Source organism: Pangasianodon hypophthalmus, chromosome 5 (genome assembly GCF_027358585.1).
Source record: "Pangasianodon hypophthalmus isolate fPanHyp1 chromosome 5, fPanHyp1.pri, whole genome shotgun sequence".
Taxonomy (NCBI): Eukaryota; Metazoa; Chordata; class Actinopteri; order Siluriformes; family Pangasiidae; genus Pangasianodon; species Pangasianodon hypophthalmus.
This window is the reverse complement of record NC_069714.1, coordinates 15,090,195-15,099,241: the sequence shown is the minus strand read 5'-3', so window position 1 is coordinate 15,099,241 and position 9,047 is coordinate 15,090,195. Positions and strand designations below refer to the sequence as shown.

Sequence of the window (9,047 nt, the reverse complement as noted above, 5' to 3'; positions counted from 1 at the left end):
TTTGAGTGTTTGTTTTTACTAGTGAAATAGCTCTGTCTGTGTATCAGTTTATGTATGTATGAGGAACCTCACAACTGGATTTCAGTTCAACCTGAAGTGAATATAAATTGATTCCTGATGCATGAAAACACATTCATCATTTTTTTCATTTTTGTTTCACACACATCATTTTTTTTTTCTGTTAGACCAAACTTCAAAAATTTCATAATATTTGTGTTCAGTGGCAAAACAATACACATAAAAAAAATTAGTCACCTAATGCAAGTTTGTCAGTGTGCTTTCTAAAATTTTTGGCTACATGAGACTTGTGTAAAATGATTTGAGTAAATTCCTGTCTTTTATGTTGTGTCATACATTAGTAATTAATGATAAAAATGAACAAAGTATGTGCTCTAAAAATGATATTAGGCAACATGTAATCAGTTCATAATGGGCATTATCTGAAACTCTCCACCAGTTTGTAGCTGACTTCCATGCTAGACAAATGTTACACTAGCACTTTCATCCATGAAATTTTATTGGGAAGGCTGTCTATGAATGAACGAATGTAGAATGTAGAATCTGTACATCCATCTTGTTTACTGATCTTCTTCTAAATACTTCTAAATACTTTTTTCCCTGTTCTCTAAATCTGGCTAAATAAATAGATGTGACTATAGTAGACTGTATAGTATGTATAGAACACTGTACTGATTGTTCTTCTATTATACAGTCACATCTATATATTTAGCCAGATTTAGCCAACAGGGGAAAAAAGTATTTAGAAGTAAGAGTAGCATTGGGAGCGAGAGTGTGAGAGTGTGAGCGAAGCGTCGGGAGCGAGAGTGTGAGCGAAGCGTCGGGAGCGAGAGTGTGAGAGAGAGAGAAGCGTCGGGAGCGAGAGTGTGAGAGAGAGAGAAGCGTCGGGAGCGAGAGTGTGAGAGAGAGAGAAGCGTCGGGAGCGAGAGTGTGAGAGAGAGAGAAGCGTCGGGAGCGAGAGTGAGAGAGAGAGAGAAGCGTCGGGAGCGAGAGTGAGAGAGAGAGAGAAGCGTCGGGAGCGAGAGTGAGAGAGAGAGAGAAGCGTCGGGAGCGAGAGTGAGAGAGAGAGAGAAGCGTCGGGAGCGAGAGTGAGAGAGAGAGAGAAGCGTCGGGAGCGAGAGTGAGAGAGAGAGAGAAGCGTCGGGAGCGAGAGTGAGAGAGAGAGAGAAGCGTCGGGAGCGAGAGTGAGAGAGAGAGAGAAGCGTCGGGAGCGAGAGTGAGAGAGAGAGAGAAGCGTCGGGAGCGAGAGTGAGAGAGAGAGAAGCGTCGGGAGCGAGAGAGAGAGAGAAGCGTCGGGAGCGAGAGTGTGAGAGAGAGAAGTATCGGGAGCGAGAGTGTGAGAGAGAGAGAAGCGTCGGGAGCGAGAGTGTGAGAGAGAGAAGTATCGGGAGCGAGAGTGTGAGAGAGAGAGAAGTATCGGGAGCGAGAGTGTGAGAGAGAGAGAGAAGTATCGGGAGCGAGAGTGTGAGAGAGAGAGAGAGAGAGAGAGAAGTATCGGGAGCGAGAGTGTGAGAGAGAGAGAAGTATCGGGAGCGAGAGTGTGAGAGAGAGAGAAGTATCGGGAGCGAGAGTGTGAGAGAGAGAGAGAAGTATTGGGAGCGAGAGTGTGAGAGAGAGAGAAGTATCGGGAGCGAGAGTGTGAGAGAGAGAGAGAGAGAGAAGTATCGGGAGCGAGAGTGTGAGAGAGAGAGAAGTATCGGGAGCGAGAGTGTGAGAGAGAGAGAAGTATCGGGAGCGAGAGTGTGAGAGAGAGAGAAGTATTGGGAGCGAGAGTGTGAGAGAGAGAGAAGTATTGGGAGCGAGAGTGTGAGAGAGAGAGAAGTATTGGGAGCGAGAGAGAAGTATCGGGAGCGAGAGCGTGAGTGAAGTATCGGGAGCGAGAGCGTGAGTGAAGTATCGGGAGCGAGAGCGTGAGTGAAGTATCGGGAGCGAGAGCGTGAGAGAAGTATCGGGAGCGAGAGTGTGTGAGAGAGAGAGAGAGAGAAGTATTGGGAGCGAGAGTGTGAGAGAAGTATTGGGAGCGAGAGTGTGAGAGAGAGAGAAGTATTGGGAGCGAGAGTGTGAGAGAAGTATTGGGAGCGAGAGTGTGAGAGAGAGAGAAGTATTGGGAGCGAGAGTGTGAGAGAGAGAGAGAGAGAGAGAGAAGTATTGGGAGCGAGAGTGTGAGAGAGAGAGAGAGAGAAGTATTGGGAGCGAGAGTGTGAGAGAAGTATTGGGAGCGAGAGTGTGAGAGAGAGAGAAGTATTGGGAGCGAGAGTGTGAGAGAGAGAGAGAGAGAGAGAGAGAAGTATTGGGAGCGAGATTGTGAGAGAGAGAGAAATATTGGGAGCGAGAGTGTGAGAGAGAGAGAGAAGTATCTGGAATGAGTGTGTGAGAGAGAGAGAAGTATTGGGAGCGAGAGTGTGAGAGAGAGAGAGAGAAGTATTGGGAGCGAGAGTGTGAGAGAGAGAGAAGTATTGGGAGCGAGAGTGTGAGAGAGAGAGAGAGAGAAGTATTGGGAGCGAGAGTGTGTGAGAGAGAGAGAGAGAGAAGTATTGGGAGCGAGAGTGTGTGAGAGAGAGAGAGAGAGAGAGAGAGAGAAGTATTGGGAGCGAGAGTGTGAGAGAAGTATTGGGAGCGAGAGTGTGAGAGTGTGAGAGAAGTATTGGGAATGAGAGTGTGAGAGAGAGAAGTATTGGGAATGAGAGTGTGAGAGAGAGAGAGAAGTATTGGGAGTGAGTGTGTGAGAGAGAGAGAAGTATTGGGAATGAGAGTGTGAGAGAGAGAGAAGTATTGGGAATGAGAGTGTGAGAGAGAGAGAGAAGTATTGGGAGCGAGGGTGTGAGAGAGAGAGAACTGCATGAAGCTCTCTCTGCTTGGCCAGACTCCAGCTTATGAGTTTTATTTGGGGCTGTATATAATATTGTTCCAGATGTCTTTGAAGGCCTGTCGACAGGTCAGTTTAAATGTGCTCAGATTAGTGTTTCATTGCCCCAGTAACAGCAGTAACACGCTGATAACACGCCTTCTCAGCACTTTTTCACCGGTCTTGTATGAGATCAGAACACGCTGCTGCTTTCTTGAAAGCTTCCTAATGTCTTCCCTGTCATTGCCTAGTGGACATGTAATCAGAGCTGATTATTTTTCTCAGCAGTGTTTTTTTTTTAACAGTGTTTGAGCCCCACAATCACTTGATTTGACAGACTGCATTTGGATGATTTGAAATTAAGAGCATTTATTAGGAATTGGGTTAGTTTCTAAATATGCACTAAAGGCTGATTTTACTTGCTGTTAACTTCTAGTACTTCAGGGTGGCTGCTGCACATATCCTGCATTCATTAACACGACACATCTGTGTGGTACCAACATACATAGTCAAGGCACTATGGCACCATGTGATACTGGCTCCACAGCTTAATTGAATAAAGTTGCGTCTCAAATAACATACTTATGTACTACTGTAGACCGTTATTGAGTACTAAGACTACCGGTTTCCTGTTGCATTTAGTGTTTGAATTTTAAAAACTTCTTAAACCTACTGAAAGGTCTGCTTTGTGTACCAGTCTTCTGGATTTTCTAGATTTGTAAAAAAAAAATTTAATGCAGAATGAGGGTTTTTGATTTGAGATGCAGATAATGACATCACTCACGTATCTCGTCAGTCTGTTTTGACGTTACTGTGAATGTAATCGCTGAACAGTTCAACTAGGAAACCAGACGGACACGGATGTTTTGGCTGTGATGTGCCATCTACCGGACACCGCTTTTAATCCTCTAGATGTACACAAGTTATGAAAGCGAGTATGTGAACAATGCTGCTCGCGTAGCAGCTGCGTGCGTGTGGTGAAAATGAAGTATATTTGTACCTTACGTGTTTAGACTCACAGGAACCTCCCTCGCTGTGTAAAAGCTTACAGACAAATCCAACCCCTAAACCAAACACCTGCACCAAGTGAAACAAACTCATGATATACAGAATATCAAAGCTACAAGAATCTAGTAACCAGAATCAGAGGGGAAGAGCAAATATCAAGGTCTAAAACAAGCGCTGGGTTAATTGAACAATCAAATCGACCAGAGTTTTAATGATAGCAAGGTAATGAGTATTAAGCTTAACGGGCCCAATTTACTTTGGACTCAAATAGTCCAGCAGCTATGGCATGAGCAGTAATGAGGAACAGGGAAATGGAGAGTAAACTGAAATAGATTGAACCTTTGGAAATCCTAAATTGGACTCACTACAGACAAGACAAAGAGAAAGAGCATTCGACAAAAAGAGATAGAATACAACAAATGCATTAAGTTGAGTAACTAGGTTTTTAGGTAGCTTGCCTTGGATCAATCTGTGCTGCTGCATTGAAGTCCCTGTCAGAAACATAAGGGTGTCTCAGATATTAAAATACGTTGGTGTTATGGCTGTATAGACACACAAGTTTCCGATTAAGACTTTCAGTGACTTTCAAGACTTACGATTATGATTTTCAGCGAAGATAATGTCTCCTCGTTGTAAATTTAATTTGTATTCTCTGTCGAGAAGACCTGTCCTTGATCATTTAAATGCTAAATGAATATTCATGAAGAGATCTTAGCTTAAAGTAGATATCGAAGTTGTTACAAGCTGCTCTTCTGAATTAAGTTTAAAAGAGTTATGAAAACAGTTGCCTCAGCAACATCTGACATGTTTGTTTTTCTTCTTGTCATTAACTTAAGTCTTTTCTGCCTGTATACCATCATTTGGTATCTGGGGTTAAAGTCATCCAAGTGGTCCTGTAATGTGATATTAGTTTCTTGCACAGTTCCACAAGCCGCAGGAGCCATGGAGCTGTTCCTTATTATTCAAGGCCAGATAGGATTGCAGATGCACTACGCCAAAGTGCTGTTATGTGTTCGGGAATAAACCCAGGGCTTAATTATTGATGATGACAAACCCTCTACTTCTGTCGAAGATAAAATGGTGTTGGTGTGTCTTTAGCTTCCCCTTTTCTGCGCAGAAGCGAACAGAAATGCGCTGCTAGGGGCAGAATAAAGGGGGTGGGGGACGAGATTCGCAGAAGCTGTTGTTGCAGGACATCACATTTGTATATACAGATGTTACAGAAGCATTGTCATGTCATTAGCATTGCTAAATATCATGCTGTGTACCATTATCATCTCCCACTGTGCGGTATGTGTGTAGCTGTCATTTTCAACAAAGTGCAGTAGATATGATATCTCTGTTCTGCCAGTCAGTAGAGGTTTAGTGCATGGAGGCTTTAGTGTGTGCGTAATGGTATGTGTGTGTGTGTGTGTGTGTGTGTGTGTGTGTGTGAATTTCCCCTGACAAGGTACGTCTTTGGAATCTATATTCCTCACTGGGTCTTTGTACGTCCTTAATAACATAATTGTTGATTTGCTAGGGAAGATGTTTCGGATCAGAGGAGCATTTTAATCCCGTGTAGATGTAAGTATTAATAACCATGCTAGCACCTTTTTTTTTTGTCTGCTGAGTTCAATAAATAATTAAGGATGATTCCTTTGTTGGAGACTAGAGCCAGGTGAGGTGTGTGTGTGCGTGCTTGTGTGTAGGTTGAGTCCCTCAGTTTCCTGTTCTGCCAACCTCGTATGCTGCTTGTTTATGCCTCCTACACTGGTGTTGGCAGCAGAGGTGATGAGAAATGAAACGGCTGGCGTGTCCAAAGTATAGTTCTCTCTCCAGGCCTGCCATGTTCAATTTTATTTGTATAGCACTTTTAACTATAGTCACGAAGCAGCTTTTCCAGAAATCTGGATGCAGATTTAGATCCCTGAGCCAGAGGAGACATAGGGAAAAAAAAACTGCCTAAGAAGGCATGAGAAAGAACCCTTGTTAGGAACCAGACTCAAAAGGGAACTCGTCCTCTTCTAAGTGACACCAGATAGTGTGAATATAAATCGTTACTCTTCTTCAACTGTATACTATAAGGACAAATAGTACTAAGCATCTTGGAATGATGTGTTGGAAGTGTGTTGGAGTCTTGGAATAAGCACAGAAAGTGCTTATTATTAGAGCAGTAGTCCCTATAGGTCTGCAGTATCCATGGGAAAATGTCCACTCAAGAAAAGGTGAGTCTTGTTTTGGGAAGTGAATATCTTTAGGGTGTCCATGTGGGCTATCCACAGCCTACAGATTTCACACGGCTTTGTTTCTCCACACTCAGGAGGACTGGCTGTGACCGTAGGTCTCGTCCTGCTGTTAGAGCACATCAGAGCTAAGCAACACTCCTCATTGTGTGAGGTGCAGCAATTATTTGCTTTTTCTGCCCATCAGATTGTCAGTGTAAACTGTGTTTGTCCTGCGCACAGGGAGAGATGTGTTTACACAGGCTCAACTGAGCGAAATGTATGTTTGGGTTTGTGTTTGTCCCCAAAATCACTGTGTTGCGTAGTGCATTTTGAGTGTCTCTGCTTTATAAATTTTGTTTGATGTTTTGTGAGCCATGTTAGGAGTTTGGCTGGTGATCTCCTTCTTTTCAGCAAATGTGTCTGGCCGTTTTCTCAGGGTATGTGTGCTATTGCTGTGTGTGTTTCCAGAGCAGCAATTTCATGTTTACCTTTCCTCTGTAATGACCCTGGTTGTATCTGGTTTGAAAGCTATTTTAATAATCGCTGTAATTTTGGGAGGCACGGTGGTGCAGAGTGTAGTGTTGCTGCCTCTCAGCTTCAGGGCTCCTTCCTGAGCTCGGGTTACTCTCTGTGTGGAGTTTCACATGTTTTTCCCATTTCCGTGTGGGTTTCTCTTATTTCCTCCTAAAAATATGCTGGTGAACTGGTTACGCTAAATTTCCCTCGTTAGTGAATGAGGGTGTGAGTGTGTGGGATGCCTGATGTCTTCCTGATTTCTCACGGTATGACCAATCTTTGTCATATGGACTAATCTTGGGGTTAAGAGAAATAAGGAAGTGCATTTTTACCACAAGGTTTAGACCAATACTGTGGTACAAATTTTCTTTCTGATTCTCTGGAACTTGTGCAGCTGGAGGTTTATGTCATGTCATTGTCTGGGGTTTCTCTGAACATGTAAATGACTGGAAATCCAGGAACTGATGTTAACCTGGTGGTACCACAGTTGTGGCTTCTGGGCATGCAAAACCCTTTTAGAAAAGCTAGAGATATTCCCAGTTGTATGACATAAAATGCCCACACATTAGAAGGTTCATAAACCTAGATGTACGTCACTGCCAACATGCCTGAAGCAGGGATTCCACAAGTGTGCTGTGTGCGCTAGTAGATGAAGACATAGTGCCAGCATTAGAGGACTCAGAGTAAGCATCATCCACTGTAGCACCAGCTTTAACTATTGGCTCCATTACCCAGAGTGGTGCAAGGCAGGCTGCACCAGAGCATTAACAGTAATCCAGGAGTCCTGGGCTGCTTATGGGGGGATGTGAGCTGGATTGGTGGGTGAACTGGCTGCCTCATTGCTTTGTTTCTCTTTCCACATATTCACCCGTGGACAAATCACTAGCCTGATGAGCAGATTTAGTGTCCAGCCTGTTTATTTTTTATAGCTTCTGGATGGACGTTCTGGAAGGAGGTTCAACAACCAGAGAAAGAAAATAAAATCCTACATTCTGTTGACTTGTGAGAAACAAATGTGTATGCTATTTAGGTTTAAAAGTGAAGTGTTTCTCAGTGATGTGACCTTAACAATAATGCACGCTACTCATTCCGAATCAGTCTGCTGCTCTTCACATATCAGCCTGTCTGATGGTAGAATGTCTTTTACTAGGTGGATTCATTGGCACACACAGATGACAGATGATTTTTTTCTGGAACACACAAGTACGTGAAAACACTGATGAACAAAGTCGCCCCTTAATTCTCCTGCTAACGCAATACACAGAAACCTTGTGGGTAAATTTATCAAGAAAAAAATAAAGATGCTAACCAGCTTCAAATAATATTTGTACTTGTGATGAGAACACACCACATCTTATAGCCAAAATGTTCACCAATGACCTGGTGACTTTTGTAGAGGTTGCAAACAAGAAGGGCTACTTCAGAGGTTTTATCAGGAGAGGATACGGACTATGTCTACACAGCCGTCCTCCAAAGGAATTCATATACGCCTTTGTTTCCCTGAGTCTGTTTTAATGCACTAAACTACATAACTTGCCTGCTGTCTTTCTTCTTTTTTCTCGTTTGATTTCCATCTGTTTTGATTGTTTTCTTTGTTTTCTTGTTTGCATGCTTGGGTTGGGGCAGCTGTGAAGGCTGTCACCTGGTGCTGAGTGTCGTCCTGCTGCTTTATTGCTGAGTCACAGCTCGCCTCCTCAGAGCTCTTTCCACACAGCCCATTATTTATGAAGTTAATAAAGGATGCTGGAAGAGTCTTCTTGTTCACTTCAGTGACCTCAGAGGGAATATCACAGCCAAAGGTTTTGTAGATATTGTCAATGATGTATTCTCTCCTGCTTGTCCAGGAACCTCTGTTGTCATTGGGTTTATTCTGATTTGCTGTCTGTTTCTCTGTCTCTGAAGGAAACTAGTGTATTTGTGAACAATCTGTTGACCACATTGAACAACTGTCATGCTGATGTTAAAGGACTTACTTTTCTTGATGCTGATATTTTCAGGGCTCATTTTTATATCTGTTAGATCCATCATGTTTATCTAAATTATGAATAGTACTGGGTTTTATTGCTTTAGGCGAAGAAGAGTCATAAACGTCTTGAACCTCTCAGCTGATCCAGATTTACAGTCCTTACTCATAACTACATACAGTTTCCAGTATTTTTCCTTGTAGGTACTTAGTACTGCTTTTAGGAAAATAAATGAATAATGAGCCAGAACATTAAAAAAAAGGCACAGTTGAGGGGGTGAGAGATGCTTTGTCTTCAAATGTTCATAAAAATATTTGTTTAGATTTTTCCCATCTTTGCTTTTTGAACCCTCAATTGTGTTGATTTGGGTTGAATGTATTTCTGTGTACTAAATTTACAAAGCTTACAAAGTGGAAACAAAACTAGAAAGAGAACTACACGGTCCAGAGAACATGCTGGATTACTAGAGGAGCCTCTGATTCTCATTAA

The 9,047-nt window shown here is 42.9% G+C and overlaps 1 protein-coding gene across 15 annotated transcripts in view; it reads left to right on the top strand.

The window, feature by feature from the left end:
• The window catches only part of caska (calcium/calmodulin-dependent serine protein kinase a), a 143,891-nt gene that overhangs the window by 20,415 nt on the left and 114,429 nt on the right, over positions 1-9,047 (top strand). The window lies entirely within an intron of this gene.